Source organism: Sapajus apella, unplaced genomic scaffold, assembly GCF_009761245.1.
Source record: "Sapajus apella isolate SASKATOON/1434 unplaced genomic scaffold, GSC_monkey_1.0 scaffold43, whole genome shotgun sequence".
Taxonomy (NCBI): domain Eukaryota; kingdom Metazoa; phylum Chordata; class Mammalia; order Primates; family Cebidae; genus Sapajus; species Sapajus apella.
In genome coordinates this window covers 14,274,414-14,290,995 of record NW_022436983.1, presented here as the reverse complement: position 1 = coordinate 14,290,995, position 16,582 = coordinate 14,274,414, and the positions used below count along the sequence as shown (strand labels likewise).

The window sequence follows — 16,582 nt, the reverse complement described above, 5'->3', positions numbered from 1 at the left end:
TTTTTTTTTTTTTTTTTTTTGAGACAGAGTCTTGCTCTGTCACCCAGGCTAGAGTGCAGTGGTGCAATCTTGGCTCACTGCAACTTCTGCCTCCTAGGTTCAAGCTATTCTCCTGTCTCAGCCTCCTAAGTAGCTGGGATTACAGGTACCTTCCATGGTGCCTGGCTAATTTTTGTATTTTTAGTATAGATGGGGTTTCACCATCTTGACCAGACTGGTCTGGAACTCCTGATCTTGTGATCCATCCTCCTTGGCCTCCCAAAGTGCTGAGATTAGAGGTGTGAGCCACCGCTCCTGGCCCAGTAGTTGTTAAAGTAGTGTTATAAGCAAAATTTTTAAAAACTCGATAGCCTTCAGAATAATCTTCAATTATTAAAATGTATTTTTTTGCAATTTAATTTGTTTTACAAGCAAATTTTAATATAGCTCTGCATAAAGTCAGCCATACACATACTTTAAAATCTCAGTCATGGAGCTGGATTTTTTAAAAAGAAATTTCTGGTAATGAGGATATATTAACTTTATATATGTATTTTTTAAAGAAAAATCAGCATTTCTTCTCTCTCTCTCTCTCCTTTTTTTTTTAAAATAGAGTTTGGTTCTCAGTATGTTGCCTAGGATGGAGTACAGTGGCTATTCACAGGTATGATCCTGGTGCACCTATAGCTGGGACTATAGGCATGTGCCACTGTGCCCAGCTCTCAGCATTTCTATTTCTTTTTTTTTTTTTTTGTTGGGATGGAGTCTCACTCCGTCACCCAGGCTGGAGTGCAGTGTCATGATCTTGGCTCACTGTAACCGCTGCCTCCCAAGTGCAAGTGATTCTCCTTCCTTAGGCTCCCAAGTAGCTGGGATTACAGGCACCCGTCACTACACCCAGCTGATTTTTGTATTTTTGGTAGAGGCAGGGTTTCACCATGTTGGCCAGACTGGTCTTGAACTCCTGACCTCAGTGATCTGCCTGCCTCTGCCTCCCAAAGTGATGGGGTTACAGGTATGAGCCACTGTGCCCGACCTGCATTTCTATTTCGAATTTTAATACCAGAAAATGAGCCTTTTCTTTGTTTAGAACCTCAAAAGAAATGATGTCTTAGGCTACCTGTAGCTTCACAGATATCACACAGTGGGTTATCAACCAAATCTAATTAAACTGTGACAGTTTCTTTCATTAATTGCATTTTAGTTGGTTAAGTTATGGCAATGAGGAAAATAGTTATGATCCACACCCTGAGGGTTTACTAATGTACTGAAATACGGAGGTCTCTGGTTATGAACCTGCATTACTTGTTCCTATGTGAAGTGCTTAATGAGACAGTGAACTGTTGACCTCATAGAGAACTGCATTTGGTTATGTAGACTTTGAAAAATACCTAAACAAAATAATGAAATTTCTTAATAACTTTTCTATTGTCTTCTCATAAAAGGAGTGGGATTATCATTGCTGGAATCCAAATTGCAAGCCAAAAGACTTTATGTCCTCTGTAGATTTCTCAGTGAACTAATTTGCAAGGGCCAGTGTGAAATAAAAATGCAGTTCCTGGAATTTTGTTTAAGAGTAAAATGAAATGTAGTAAAAGTAGGGCACAGGAGTCCTTTTTTTGGCTGGTCTGTATTGAACAAAGACCTAGTAGCTGCATGCTTGGAAAGCTTTTCTGTGTCCATGAGGTCTTCATCCTTATTGTAGCCAGGCAGCTGAGGAGATATCCCCTAAAGAGACAGAACTCCCCATCCTCCCACTTCTTTGCTTTTATTTATTTATTTTTTATGATATACTGGGACACTGAAAGGCCTTCCATTGACCAAAAAGACAAAGAGTGCTTTCTTACTCAGGGTTTAGCCATACCCAGTGTACAAGGCTTTTGTTAGGGCTTGCACTAGTTCTTTCTCTCTCACCTCCCTCAGTCTCAATATTCATACTTTGCGGCAGCAACTGTATCATTTTCAGAATTTTATCTCCCTAGTTAAAAATGAATAGTTGCAAAAGAAAAATCAGTTTCTCATAATGAACAATACAAAGCAAAGCTTTTCTTGTGTTTATTTGGATAAAGAAAGTACACTATTATAGCTAGCTGAGTGCCACACTGCTTGTCTTGTTGAAATTACTCTCTGTTATTTAAAAAGTACAGTTAAAATAAGTATTTATTTTGTGTGTGACTGTATCTCATCTAACTCACTGTTGATGCCTGCTACTCATTCATAAAATATAAGAATCTTTTACCGGTATCAGGTGGTTTTGAAATTACTTAACAGTTTTTATGTTTTATTAGATATGAGGAAGTGGAGAATTTAGACAATTATGTGGATTTAGACAATTATGTGCCTTTGACCTCAGTTCAGACTGATGTATCTCCTTAAGATTAACCTTGTTAGTATTGTCTTTGTCTGTTACCTTTCTTATATAGAAGTTAACATTAAGATGAAATAAACAAGAGTTGTTTTTAAATAGATGTTACATCTGAATATGTAGGCTTTATCAGATAGAGCTGGATTATATTTTACAATTTTATTTCCAATTTGCAACACCCAAGAGGCCTCTGTCATTTTTTAATGCAAGTGGTTAATCTTTTAATAAAAAATTTAATGCATATGGAAAATTATGAAGAACAGTATAACAGACACTTGTGTGCCTGCCACCCATCTTTGTTGTATCTGCATTTTTTAAACAAGATTTTGGAGGATTTTGTCAACCCTGATGTCTTAATCTGTGTCTTATTTATGATTATTTTATTTTCTCATTTGTCTCATATTTCCCTCCTAGACAAGTCATTTGTTAAGAAAAACCTATTGAATACCCTTGATGTTGTATGGTTTCTGCTGGAAAGCATCAAATAGAACTTTCAAAATTATATTTAACTATCTCAATATTAAACAAGCTTATATACTAAATTTTTAGATACTAAAGTTGGGTTGTCATATATTCTAAGAAGGGAATGTAATATATTACACACATGGTGAAAATTTATTCAAATATGTTATAAATTGTATAAATACCGGATTGAAGTCTGAGAGAAATTACCTATTATTCTGTTATTAATTCAGCTGCTATTGAAGTATTATACCTCATTTTGACCTTTATTATTAGACAGTTGCTCTTAGAGGTCTTAATAGTAGCAGTGGTTTATTATATGCCTACCATATACATGCCACTGGGTATCCTTTAAATTGTGTGGGCACAGTGGCTCACAACTTTGGAAGGCTGAGGCAAGAGGATCGCTTAAGGCCAGGAGTTCTAGACCAACCTGGGTAACATAGTGAGACTCCTGTCCCTACAAATTTTTTTTTTTTTAAATTATGGCATGGTGGTACCCACCTGTATTCCTAGATACTTGGGAGACTGAGGCAGGAGGATCGCTTGAGCCCAGAAGTTCACTGGTGCAGTGAGCTATGATCGTGCCATTGAATCGTAGCCTGGGCAACAGAGGGAGACCCTGTTTCTTCAAAAAAAAAATTTTTTTTTAACAAATCATCTCATTTAACTCTATATCAGCTCTCTGAAGTAGTACATGCTTTTTTCCCCTTTATTTTGCAGGTGAAGGAATTTTATACAGGCACATCTCATTTTATTTCACTTCAGTCTATTTCACTTCACAGATGACTTTTTCCCCCCTAACAAATTGAAGGTTTGTGGCAATTGAATGAAGCAAATCTTTTGGCACCGTTTTTAACAGCATGTGCTCACTTCATGTCTCTTTATAATTCTTTTTGGTTATCTTTGATCTTACTGTTGTAATTGTTTTGGAGTGCCATGCTTATGTAATATGGCAAACTTAATAAAAAATACTGTGTGCTGATTGTTCCACTGAAAGGCCATTCCCCTGTATCTCCCCATGGGCCTTCCTCTTTCCTGACATATGAAATTATTGAAAATTAGGCCAGTAACCCTGCAGTGGCCTCTAAGGAACATGTGGAAGGAAGGGTTACATGTCTCACTTTAAATTAGTAGCTAGAAATGATTAAGCTTTGCAAGGAAAGTGTTAGCCAAGTTGTGAATGCAAAGGAAAAGCTCTTGAAGGAAATTAAAAGTGCTGCTCCAGTGAACACATAAGATTATAGTAAGATACATTTTGCCCTTATTTGTATACATTTTCACCAATTGTGAAAACGTAAACTGTAATTGTAAATAATTTTTTTTTTCCATAGAGACAGGGTCTCACTATGTTGCCCAGGCTGGTCTAGAACTCCTGGCCTTAAGCGATGCTCTTTCCTTAGCCCCTCAAAGTGCTAGGATTATAAGCATAAGCAAAGTGAATTGCACAATTGATTTACTGCTGGCACCTTAGCACAAATCAAGGTAGTGGTACCAAACTGTACTAATAATAACAATTGGGCTGTTCTGCAACATGCACTCTCAAAACAGACAAAACGCCAGTTTTACTTAATGTCTTTGATGAAACAGCAAAAAAATATTTTTTTATTAAGTGTTGGTCTTTGAGTATACATCTTAATATTTTGTGTGATAAAATGAGAAGCACATATAAAGCAGTTTTATTGCATAATTGTCCAATAATGGTCTTAATGAAGAAGACTTGCATCAGTGAGTGGCAAGCTCAAATAGCAGCTTTTTTCAGGCATCACCATTTTGAAATGATAAACTGGTTATTTATGCTTGGATATTTACAAGATACAGTATCAAAAAATAGTTGATTGTGCTTGTCATTTCATGGTAAACTGTTGTTAATGATAAAATTGCAGCTTTCACAGGCCAGGTGAGGTGGCTCATGCGTGTAATCTCAGGACTTTGGGAGGCCGAGGTGGGTGGATCATGAGGTCAAGAGATTGAGACCATCCTGGCCAACATGGTGAAACCCTGTCTTTACTAAAAATACGGAAATTAGCTGGGCATGGTGGCGTGCGCCTGTAGTCCAAGCTACTCAGGACACTTAGGCAGGAGAATCACTTAAACCCGGGAGGCGGAGGTTGTGGTGAGTTGAGATCACACCACCGCACTCCAGCCTGGTCACAGAGCAAGACTTTGTCACAAAAAAAACCCAAAAAAACAAAAAACGGCTTTCAAGTGAAAATTAGGATTTTGGGCACTTGTAACCACCACCGTGAATTTGACAACTTTCCAATACTTAATAGACTTTTCTGATGAGATCCGTAGAGCTATGAACAGATAAGATTAAAAAAAAAATTGAGACAGGGTCTCACTGTTTACCCTGGCTGGAGTGCGGTGGTGCGATCACGGCTCACTGCAGCCTCGATCTCCTGGCCTCAGATAATCTTCCCACTTCAGCCTCCCGAGTAGCTGGGCATAAAGGTATGTGCCATCACATCCAGCTAATTTTTTATATTTTTTGTAGAGACAGGATTTTGCCATGTTGCCCAGGATAGTCTCAAACTCCTAGGCTCAAAGAATCAACCTGCCTCAGCCTCTCAAAGTACGGGGATTACAAGTCATGAACCACCTTGCCTGGCCCAGATAAGATTTTTGATGATGTATAATGAAATGTGTCAAGGAAGACCTGTGTTAACAGTGCGCCAGTATTTTTCAGGTGACCAATACATGATATTACAAAATCATGGACAGATGAAAGATATATTTAAAATGCAGTATAGATCAATTGATTTTAATGTAACATCATATGAGAAGTTCATTCATTTGGTTTTGGATTAGAAATTGTACCTAAGATTTAAAAACTAGCACTCATTGAATTTTGGTGTAATTAAAAATATATGCCCATTATTTAGGAAAGAGTATTAAAATACTCCTGCTTTTTCCTGGTGTGAGACCAGATTTTTTCCATAGACTTCAAGATAACGTGTAACAGATTGAATGCAGAAGCACATGTCAGAATTTATTCTTCTGTCAGAATCCACTTGATAGAAATAAAAAAAAATTTGTCCAGGAGCAGTGGCTCACACCTGTAATCCCAGCACTTTGGGAGGCTGAGGTGGGCGAATAATGAGATCAGGATTTTGAGACCAGCTTGGCCAACCTGGTGAAACCCCATCTCGACTGAAAATGCAAAAATTAGCTGGATGTGGTGGTGGGTGCCTGTAATCCCAGGTAGGGAAGGCTGAAGCAGGAGAATCGCTTGAACTGAGAGGCAGAGGTTGCAGTGAGCCGCGATTGTGCCACTGCTCTCCAGTCTGGGTGACAGAGCAAGACTCTGTCTCAAAAAAAAAAAAAAAAATTCATTCAGCCTGTGAAAGCTGACTAAAATAAAACAAGAATTTAGCTGGTCTACCAGACATGAAAGTGATTTGCAAAAAATATACAATGCTACTCTTCTCCCAACATAAAAAAAAAAAAAAAAGTGACACTTCTTTTTTGGAGACAGGGTCTCACTCTGTCAGGCAGGCTGGAGTGCAGTGGCACAATCATAGTTCACTGCAGCTTCGACCTCCTGGGCTCAAGCCATTCAGCAGCCTCTTGAGTAGCTGGGACTACAGGTGCATACCACAATGCCCAGCCTATATGGCTATCCTTAAGAATGAAAAAAAGAAAGGCTGGACATGGTGGCTTACGCCTGTAATCCCAGCACTTTGGGAGGCCAGGCAGGCGGATCACCTGAGGTCAGGAGTTTGAGACCAGCCTGACCAATATGATGAAACCCTGTCTCTACTAAAAATGCAAAAATTAGCCGGGCCTGGTGGCATGTGCCTGTAATCCCAGTTGCTTGGGAGGCTGAGACAGAAGAATTGCTTGAACCTGGGAGGCAGAGGTTGCAGTCAGCTGAGATCATGCCATTGCATTGCAGCCTGGGCAACGAGAGTGAAACGCTTGTCTTAAAAAAACTTAGGCCAGGCATAGTGGCTTACACCTGGCCCTTTGGGAAGCTGAGGAGGGAGGATTGCTCGTGCCTGGGAGGCAGAGGTTGCAATGAGCCAGGATCGTAAAATTGCACTCCAGCCTGGGTGACAGAGTGAGACTGTCTCAAAACAAACATCACTTACGTTAACATACAGTTGGCTTATTATTATCCTAGAATAAGTTAATATTTAATTTTTCCTTAGTTTTGACTTCTAATTTGGCAGATATAGATCGAAGTAACCCGTTTAAGCAAAAGCTGTTTATGTTTCTCGGTACTTATTAGATGTAAAGGGATTCTAAGACCATAAAGTTTAGATACACTGAATTAGGCCATTCCAGCTGTTGTTTCTTAAGCTTGGTTATCTTAATGAGATAAAGAGAAATAAACTTTTTCTGTTATAACTTATTTACTTACTATAATTATTAGGGATTATATTAAGCATATCACATATGTTATTTAATTTTCACTACAACTGTATGAAGTGTAAGGACTGTTAATATTCCTGTTTACGTATAAGAAAATTGGGGCTCAGAAAATAACGTGTCTCCACCACAAGTAGTAAGTGGTGAAGTCAGAATATGAATTAGGAACCTTGACATCAGAGTTTACATTTTTAATCTCATAACGTTTGCCATAATGGCATGCTTTTTTCTTAGATTTAATATCACTTAGCAAATGTATCTAAGATGACATTTAGTTATTATCTCATAATTCTGTGAAACATCTGCTATCATTTATGAGGAAACTGAGGTTTGGTGAGATGAAATGACTTTCCCATTTTAGGAAGTACAGGGATCAAGATTCAAAGTAAGACTTTCTTTTTCCTTTTTTCTTTCGTTTTACAGAGTCTCACTCTGTTGCCCAGCCTTGAGTGCAGTGGCGTCGTGATCTTGGCTCACCGCAACCTCTGCCTCTGGGGTTTAAGTGATTCTCCTTGCCTCAGCCTTGCAAGTAGCTGGGACTACAGGCGTGCGCCACCATGCCCGGCAAATTTCCTTTTTTTTTTGAGGCAGAATTTTGCTCTGTCACCAGGTCTGGAGTGCAGTGGTGCCATCTGGGCTCACTGCAACCTTCACCTCCCGGGTTCAAGCGATTCTCCTGCCTCAGCCTTCCAAATAGCTGGGATTATGGGGATATGCCACCACACCCAGCTAATTTTGTAATTTTAGTAGAGATGGGGTTTCTGCATGTTGGTCAGGCTGGTCTTGAACTCCCTACATCAGGTGATCCACCTGCCTTGGTCTCCCAAAGTGCTGGGATTATAGGTGTGAGCCACCATGCCTGGTCCCAGCTAATTTTTTTTTGTATTTTCAGTAGAGATGGGGGTTTTACCATGTTGACCAGACTGGTCTCGAACTCCTGACTTCAGGTGACATCCCACCTTGACATACCAAAGTGCTGGGATTACAGGTGTGAACCACCACACTGGTCCCTTAAGACCTTATTTTTTCTAAAAGTGAAGATTTTTCATTTTATCAGCTGTCTCCCAAGCAACATGAGTGGGTAGGGAAAAATGAAGCATTTACTTCTCTACGCATTTTTTTCCCCTTCCCCTTTTTCTGCATACATGAGGTGTCTCACCTGAACATGGGTCATCTGGGTTGTTGTTACCTCTCTTACCTGACTAATCTGTGTTGACTGTAGCTGGATAGACTGGCCAGAAGAGGGGGAGGATTTTGATTTTAGGACTTTGATTTGATTTTTGAGGCAATGACTGTACTCTTTTTGGGAGCTACTGGCTTGCCTTTGGTGCCATGTTTGTTTGTTTTTTTCTAGTCATCACATAAGAAAATGATCTTTTTGGTCATTCAGACCAAGACCTATTAATAATCCCTGCCTTAAAATCTTTTACCAGTACAAAAGCAAAGCAGGCATTTGGGTTCTAATCAGCTTTGGAACTAAATTGCTTCTGTGGATTCTTCAACAAGAAGAATGGGAGGACCATTCTTCTTGGGCCTCCAAGGCTTGGGAGGGCCGAGGTGGCAGATCACCTGAGGTTAGGAGTTCGAGACCAGCCTGGCTAAGTTGGCGAAACTCTGTCTCTACTAAAAATACAAAAATTAGCCGGGCATGGTGGCAGGCACCTATAATCCCAACTATTTGGGAGGCTGAGGCAAGAGAATCACTTGAACCAGGAGGCAGAGGGTGCAGTGAACAGAGATCGAACCATTGCACTCCAGCCTGGGCAACAGAGTGAGACTTCATCTCAAAATAAATAAAGTTCTCAAAATCTTCCCATGGCTGTAGGGCTCATCTGGAGGAGGCAGAGTGACTGTCTAGGCTCTTAGTGGAAATGTCATATCCATCTCACTGAACTTCTTACTTACCCTTCCCCTCTGAACTGCAACCTCTTGCCTCAGTCTTCTGACTAGTTAGGTCTACAAGTGCGTAGTACTATGCCCAGCTAAATTTTGTGTTTTTGGTAGAAATGGGGTTTTGCCATGTTGGCCAGGCTGATCTGGAACTTCTGTCCTCAAGTGATCTACCCGCCTTGAATCCCAAGTAGTGGGATTACAGGCATGAGCCACCCTGCCTGGCAGAGTCTGTTTTATTTTTTTGGAGATTAATTCTCACTCTGTCACCCATACTGGAGTGCAGTGGCATGATCTCGGCTCACCTCTGCTTCCTGTGTTCAAGCAACCTCTGCTTCCTGGGTTCACGCAATTCTTCTGCTTCAGCCTCCCGAGTAGCTGGGATTACAGGTGTGCACCACCACGCCCAGCTAATTTTTTTTTGTATTTTTATTAGAGACAGGGTTTCACCATATTGGCCAGGCCGATCTTGAATTTACGCCCTGTGATCTGCCCGCCTCAGCCTCCCAAAGTGCTGGGATTATAGGTGTGAGCCACTGCACCCGGCCAAGACTGGTATTTTTTATTTAGGGAAGGTTTCATGGTGTGGAGTATAAAAATAGGTTCAGGTGGAGGGATCTTACACACAGTGGTAATTGAAATCACAGGGTTTGTACTTAGTGGTAAAAACTAACATTTGATTGTTCCTTGATGACTATAATGTTTTTCATGAAGACTGGTCTGATAATAGTATACTGTATGAATTTAATTGGAGGAGATCCCAGTTAGGAAAATCTAAGCAGCTACTGCAAATAGAGAGGCTAAAAGAGAAGAAATAAATATCTGAGTTGGAGTGGTGGTCATGGCCTTGGGAAATAGAAGATAAGGGTGGATTTTAGAAAAATTATAAAAGAGGAAATTGAGTGAATTTGAGGGCTAAAATTGTATACTGGCCATTAGCTTTCATATTAGTTAATAATTGGACTGTTTAAAAAAGTGTACAATTAATAAACCAACTATATGTTAAGTAACATTTTTTATTGAAAATAGTCAATTTTTTTAATTTAGGGAAAAGAATGGTATTGTTATATAATTTTTGCAAATCTCATTAATATCTTGTGCAATAGAAGACCAGCTGAATTCTTTTATGTAGTATAAAGACCAATTTTAACCAGTGGATTTTTTTCTTGAATTAAAAAAAAATGTGGTATAGCTCATTAATATATAACATATTTGCTTTTAGATAGAATCGTTACATTATATTGATCTCTGCAGAGATTTATGAGAATATGATTTGGCCCTGGAACAAAGTTGGAAACTGAGTAGTGGGAGAGTGGTTGGGATATTTTGTACACAGTGGTGTACTGGTGTGAGGGATGGTTGATTCTGAAACTGCATAGCGTCAGAATTACTTTTGAAAACCTTTTTAAAGCAGTCATATCAGACATACTGTACTGTGTCTTATAAGTCGGGTACACTCAGTTTTTTTTTTTTTTTTTTTTCCCCCCAGTTTATATTTCTTCCTTGTTTGAGCACAGGATAAATCACTGTTATTTAGAGGCCAGATTGTATAGCAAATTATGTACTCCACATTATCACATTTAGGATCTTAAGAACTAAAGAAATTAGTTGGTTTAGATCTCAAGTCTCATGCTGACTCTGGAGCATATGCTCCTTGAGTGGGAAGACAGGAGTTGGCACTGTTCATATTTCTCTGTATCTCTCTTCCTCTCTGCCTTTCCCATGTCATGGTTGAGTTTGTTTAAGGGTAGGAATTGTGCAGGATTATGGGACTTTGTATATATACAAATACATAACCCATATACATGCACTTGGTATTTTATATATGTATATATAAAATCAGAAATTAGACAACACTATTAATTTCTATGACATCAATTCTAAAAGGAATGTTTCTTCAAATGTTACAGAAACGGAGTTAAATTTGAATTAAAAATAATTTGTTACGTTTACATAGCCTCACTATCTTGAACTACTTCCTTCTCCTTCCAGTTAAGTTGAGCAATAACTGTTATGGTATCAGTGTAGACACATTATACTTATTTATACAAGTAAAAAGAATATTTCTGATAACCATTATCTTCATCAGGCCTATGATATGCATCTTTTAACTTAGCAATTTAAAATCACGTATTAAAACCATAATATTTGTAGTTTTTTTTTTTTTTTTTTTTTAACAAATAAGACTTTTTATTTGCCACTATTGTAAGTCTGAACTTTAAACAGATTCTTAGACTGGTGGTTCATATCCATCAGCTCGTTCAACTTTAGCACCTGTCTCATCCCCAGTGGCTTTTCCAGAACTTCTGCCTTCACCATGAAGCTCCATGAGTTTTCCCAATTCAAACTTGGGCTTCTTCAGCATTTTTACTTTTCTAACGAAGACGTCATGGAGAGGATAAATAGATTGACAAGCCTTTTCTATGTCTTTTCTAATGCTATCTGGAATCAATTTATTGACCATTTCTTTCAAGTCATTTGTCTGCACCTCTTGGGTCATGATTTCCATCATTATTTTCTGGATTTGGCGGACCTGTTGGTGCTGAGCATAAGAGGTCTTCCGTATCTGATTGTTGCGTTTTTTAGTAAAACCAACACAGAACAGAGGAAGCAAGTAACCATCGGTAGTCTTGACATCAACATGAGCTTTAATCATTGTCTGCCATTTTTTGACCATGGAGCGCATTTTGTCACGGGTAAGATCCATGCCATGGAAGTTAGGCAGTTTTTGCCCTGAACATCTTCAGTAATTAGCTTGAATTTCCTAGATGCAACTTCATCATTCTGCAAATCAACAAGACTAACTTCAAACACTCGACCCTTGAGGCCATCAGATGCAATTTTGGTTCCTTGGGTCCTGGTCACTAGCATCTTTCCAATATTTCTTATACTGAACATAGCAGGTGCTTTCACATCATACCAATCTTTCTTAGAAAATGGATCAACCACTTTCTTCTTGGCTCCCTTTTTGCCGCCTTTCGTAAGGCGCTTATTCTTGCCAACCGCAATGGTGCTGCTCAGAGAGCCAAAAGGGGATATTTGTAGTTTTTTGGCAGACGATAAAAAATTCAAACATGATAAAAGGGTGTCTACATTGAAAAGTAAGTCTCCTAATATTCATATCCCTAATTCCCTTTCTCAGGGGGTTGTCAGTTTTTCTTTTTTTTTGAGGCAGAATCTTGCTCTGTTGCCCAGGCTGGAGTGCAGTGGCATGATCTCAGCTCACTGCAACCCCCACCTCTTGGGTTCAAGCAATTCTCCTGCCTCAGCCTCCTGAGTTGCTGGGATTACATGTATCTGTCACCACACCCAGCTAATTTATGTATCTTTAGTAGAAATGAGGTTTTGTCATGTTGGCCAGGCTGGTCTTAAGCTCCTGGCCTCAAGTGATCTGGCTGCCTCCGCCTCCCAAAGTGCTGGGATTACAGGTGTGAGCCACTGTGTCTGGCCTATAATGAGCATATTTTAGGCTTATCACGTATCTACAATTCTATGCAACTTTAGTGGCTTCTTTTTAAGAGAAACCATATGTAATTTTCTCTGTTACAGGCAGTAGCTCTTGAGACTCTAGATTGCCTACTTAAGCGTTTTCACAAGATTTTTCTTTATGTTTGATTAGCAAAGCTAGAAGTATCCAGCATCCTACTGGACTTAGTTATCAGCTTAGAGGGAAGCCTCTACCTTAGCCTGACTTGGAGATGTAATGGTCTGGAACTTTCATGTGAGCAGAATGGGATATTCAGAGAGAGGTAAATCAGTAAGGTAGAAGAGGAGCAGCTTTCTTGATTAAATGTTCACAATCTGATGGCATTGTTTTATTTGAAGCATTATATAATTTTAGAATTTTTTATACCTATCAATACTTGAATATTTTATATAGCAAAATATATTAGAACTGACGATAAGTTTCTTCTTATTAAAATATCACTTGATCTGTTGGACATGGTGGCTCACACCGGTAGTCTCACGCTTATAATCCCTGCACTTTCGGAGGCTAAAACAGGTGGATCATTTGGGGGTCAGAAGTTCGAGACCGGCCTTGCCAATATGGTGAAACCTTGTCCTACTAAAAACACAAAAATTGGCTGAGTGTGGTGGTAGAGGCTTGCAGTCCCAGCTACTCAGGAGGCTGAGGTAGAATTGCTTGAACCTGGGAGGCAAAGGTTGCAGTGAGCTGAGATCGTGCCATTGCACTCCAGCCTGGGTGACAATAACGAAACTCCATCTCAAAAATAAATAAACAAACAAATAAATAAAATAACACTTGCTCTTTTATGCCACCATGTTCCATTACATTGGTGTGGATGAGGAAGAGTTAATCTGTTAAGTGATAGATGTTAGTATTTAGATTTTAGTCTTGAATTTAACAGTAGTCATTGATTGCATGTCAGATAACAGAGGAGTTCCTTTGACTTGGGGATCACTATCACTTTAAAGATAGGAGAAGGTTACTGGTATGTTTTGTGTTGTAATTTTAAGTAGTTCTCTTCTGTGCCCCTTTTGTTCTTTTTTTGGGTTTTTTTCTTTTTTTGAGCCAAGGTCTTGCTCTGTCTCCAGGATGGAATGCAGTGAGCTTTGATCACAGAGGTATAATCATAGCTCAGTGTAGCTACAACCTCCTAGGCCCAAGCAAACCCCCTGCCTCAGCCTGCTGAGTAGCTGGGACTATAGGCATGCAGCAGCATGCCTGGCTAATTTTTAAATTTCTTCGTAGAGATGGGTCTCACTTTGTTGCCCAGACTGGTCTTGAACTCCCGGGCTCAAGCCTTGCTCCCACCTTGGCCTACCAAAGTGCAAGGATTACAGACATGAACCACTGTACTCAGCCCTTTTTCTAAATATTTATGTTTCTGATTTTTGCCACTCACATTTATTTTAAAGTTACTTTTTAAAAGCTGGCTATCTTTGAGAAATGGCATTTGATTGTTCAAAACATTTTTTTTTTTGGTAGACTCTTAAATTTGGACTTATGATACTGCATAAGTACTGATTACATTGTGCTGAAATTTATGGAAGAAAGTGAGTATGCCCCTTCATAAGAACATACATAGAATGTGCTGAAAAGCTTTCTATTTGAAGATGTTTTTATTATAACATGCTTACAGAGTTTTATTTTGAAATGAAATGCTGCTGAATGTTGTAAGAAAGAAAAGATCTTTGATGGGAATTGGGTGTATCTAGAATGAGAAATGAAAATACTGCCTGTAGAATTATTATACCTCAGAAATAATAAGTAGAGTAACATTGACTTCATGTGGGTATGTATCTTAAGAAATTATGTTTAGAGTTTTGCTAGTTTATAGGATTTTTTTTCTTAGGGCATTTTAATTGAATTTAGGAAGTAAATTATAAAGGATGTAAAAGTTTGTATTCTTCTTGTTAGTGTTATAACCAAAAATTAAAGATAATGTAGTTCACTTTTTTGCTTAGTGATCCAAAATTTTATTTTGTTTATTCATTGCTGTTCACTAGAGGTCCTACTGTCTTGGTTGGCTCTGCATGTGGTGAGATTGACTTGTAGAATGCTTTTCAACTTTTATTGGTTGTGAATTTACAAATAGTGGTAGTGATGAAAAATGTTTCTAGTGTACTTTGATATCATTAAGAATGATGACTACAGGATGAAGGAAGAGAATTATATTTTCTGAGTGGTGGTGGCTGGTATTTTATGTTGCTATTGATATTCATAAGATCATTCTTCTTTAAGGGGAAAAATAGATTTAATCAAAAAGTGTAAGTGGGGGACTTTGGAAAAAAGTTTTGCTAATAAAAGGGGAAATGATTTTTTTCCCATAATTTTCCTTGATAGCTGGCAGTGTGAACAAGTATATTCAATAATCTAGATCTTGCTCCCAATGACCTACTTTTCCTTGTAATATATTTTATTGTAGCTTTTATTTATTTTATTTTATTTTATTTTTATTTTTGAGACAGAGTCTTACTCTGTTGCCCGGACCGGAGTGCAGTGGCATGACCTTGGCTCACTGCATCCTCCGCGTCCTGCGTTCAAGTCATTTTTAAGTCATTCTCCTGCGTCAGCCTCCTGAGTAGCTGGGATTACAGGTGCCTGCCACCACGCGCAGCTAATTTTTTTATTTTTAGTAGAGACGGGGTTTCGCTATGTTGGTCAGGCTGGTCTGAAACTGCTGACCTTGTGATTCCCCCGCCTCGGCCTCCCAAAATGCTGGAATTACATGTGTGAGCCACTGCGCCCAACCTTATTGTAGCTTTCCTAAGCTCTAAGGAATGAAGTTAGGAAATCTGTTGGTGCTCTTAGGGAATTAAGACTACCTGGGGGAGATGTCTTAAAGACTGTATCACCTGGATAATCCAGAGAAAGGAAAACTCATGATTTTTTGAAAGTGCTATTTATAATATTGAAATACTGCCGAGTATGTGCTAAGCCCATTATAAGCCTTACTTTGTTAAATCTTTCCAGCAATCCCAGAATATTGATGAGGAAACTGAAGTTTGGAGAGATCACATCATTTTCCCAAGATAATCTAGCTGGGAAATGAATCTAGGATTCAGATTTTCGTCTTTTCCAGCTTCAAAGTCCATGCCTTCGTAGAGTGCCACTGTTTGTTAGTACTCAGGAATGTGCAACATATTCTAAAAGCAACAGAAATTGTTCATTTTGTCCTGAAATATATGTTTACATTCAGTGACAGGCTACGTTTATAGCTCATGTCATTAAATTTTCATTGTCTCATTTAATAAGAGCCAGAAAGTTCTTGCCCTGAACACATTTTCCTGAAAGATAACTAAGATTAGTTCGAAGTACAGTCTTAGATGAGCTACGTGTATTTGTGTTTTATGTTCTTCGTCATTTAACAGAGAAAGTCAAGTATTTTGGCATAGACTGGATGCAGACATTAAGAAACAAAAGCGTGTGTCAGTTACAATTGTTGAATAATACAATATTTTGAAAACATTACTCTGGGCCAGTGTGGTGGCTCAAGCCTGAATCTGAATCCTAGCACTTTGGGAGGCCGAGGTGGGCTGATCACCTGAGGTCAGGAGTTCAAGACCAGCCTGGTCAACATGGTGAAATTTTCTCTAATAAAAATACAATAAAAGGCTGGGCACGGTGGCTCATGCCTGTAATCCCGGTGCTTGGGAGGCTGAGGTGAGTGGATCACCTGAGGTCAGGAGTTTGAGATCAGCCTGACCAGCATGGTGAAACTCCATCTCTACTAAAAATACAAAAATCAGGAGGGCGTGGTGGCGTGCACCTGTAGTCCCAGCTACTAGGGAGGCTAAGACAGGAGAATTGCTTCAACCTGGGAGGTGGAGATTGCGATGAGCTGAGATTGCACGACTGTGCCCCCACCTGGTTGACAAAACGAGACTCCATCTCAAAAAAATAAAAATAAAAAAAGTTACTCTGAAACCTGTGCTGAATTATAGCGTTTAGATGTTGAAATAAGAGCTCCCTGTAGAATATTGGTTACATTTGAATATGAATTTACCTGCTTTGTCATCAAATTATCCTTTTAATAAATTTAAAAA

General features: G+C 38.9%; 1 protein-coding gene and 1 pseudogene across 2 annotated transcripts in view; one reads left to right on the top strand and one right to left on the bottom strand.

Annotated features, from left to right (window-relative positions):
- Positions 1 to 16,582, top strand: part of LOC116566624 (60S ribosomal protein L22-like) — a 93,457-nt gene that overhangs the window by 57,554 nt on the left and 19,321 nt on the right. The window lies entirely within an intron of this gene.
- LOC116566606 lies at positions 11,225 to 12,187 on the bottom strand (annotated as a pseudogene). The gene has a single exon (XR_004275934.1). The product of XR_004275934.1 is annotated as a 40S ribosomal protein S3a pseudogene (transcript).